General features: G+C 38.6%; 1 protein-coding gene across 1 annotated transcript in view; it reads left to right on the plus strand.

The window, feature by feature from the left end:
- Positions 1–1050, plus strand: part of LOC106872936 (uncharacterized) — a 6627-nt gene that overhangs the window by 2823 nt on the left and 2754 nt on the right. The gene's annotated exons all lie outside the window — the stretch shown is intronic.

A 1050-nucleotide genomic window follows, 5' to 3' on the forward strand; every position in this document is an offset into this window, starting at 1 on the left:
AAAGGCTGATCTACTGGAAACTAAAAAGGAAAAAAAAAATGATCACAGGGAGATAATCCAGTAATGTTCAAGGGAAATAACTCTCAATCATTTATTTACCAATTGCAGCGTGGAAGGTGTTTATAAGCCATTTAAAATAACACACAAAAGCCGTCAGATTCACTTCAGCATTTAAATTTAATTTGTCAAAATATTTTCGTCGCTTTGAGACCGCGACCTGTTCACTACCGTTCTGTACATAAAAAATAATGTTCACAATAGACTCCCTCAAAAAAGGCGAGATGGTCTCGACTGGTAAACCTTTGGTGTAAGTCTCTATATCATTATATTATTAAGTGTATGGGCACAAGGCTTCTCTCTGCAGCACATGCATACGTATGTACGTATATATATTCACTTGTTTCAGTCATTTGACTGTGGCCATGCTGGGGCACCACCTTAAACAGTTTTAGTGAAACAAATCAACCCCAGGATATATTTTTTTAAAGCATACTACTTATTTTATCGGTCTCTTTTGCCGAACAGTCAAGTAACTGGGGCATAAACATACCAACACCGGTTGTCACGTGATGGTGGTGGCGGACAAACACTGACACAAAGACACAGACACATAGATATATACATACATATACAACGGGCTTCTTTCAGTTTCCGTCTACCAAATCCGTTTACAAGGCTTTGATTGGTTCGGGGCTATAGTAAGAAAAGACTTGCCACGCTGTGGGACTGAACCCGGAACCATGTGATTGGGAAGCAAGCTTCCTACCACACAGCTACGCCTACAAAATCACTTGTTGTTTCAGTCATTAGACTGCGGCCATGCTGGGGCATTGCCTCGAATTCTTAGTTCAATGAATCGATCCCAGTACTTATTTTCAAAAACAAAATAAAAAAAAAGCAAAAAAGAAATCTGATACTTATTCTGTTTTTTGTCGAACCGCTAAGTTTCGGTTGTCAAGTGGTGGTGTGGGACAAAAAACAGACACAAAGATACACACACACACACACACACACATATACACACACACATATATATATATATATATATAC

This window comes from Octopus bimaculoides, chromosome 11 (assembly GCF_001194135.2).
Source record: "Octopus bimaculoides isolate UCB-OBI-ISO-001 chromosome 11, ASM119413v2, whole genome shotgun sequence".
NCBI classification, from domain to species: domain Eukaryota; kingdom Metazoa; phylum Mollusca; class Cephalopoda; order Octopoda; family Octopodidae; genus Octopus; species Octopus bimaculoides.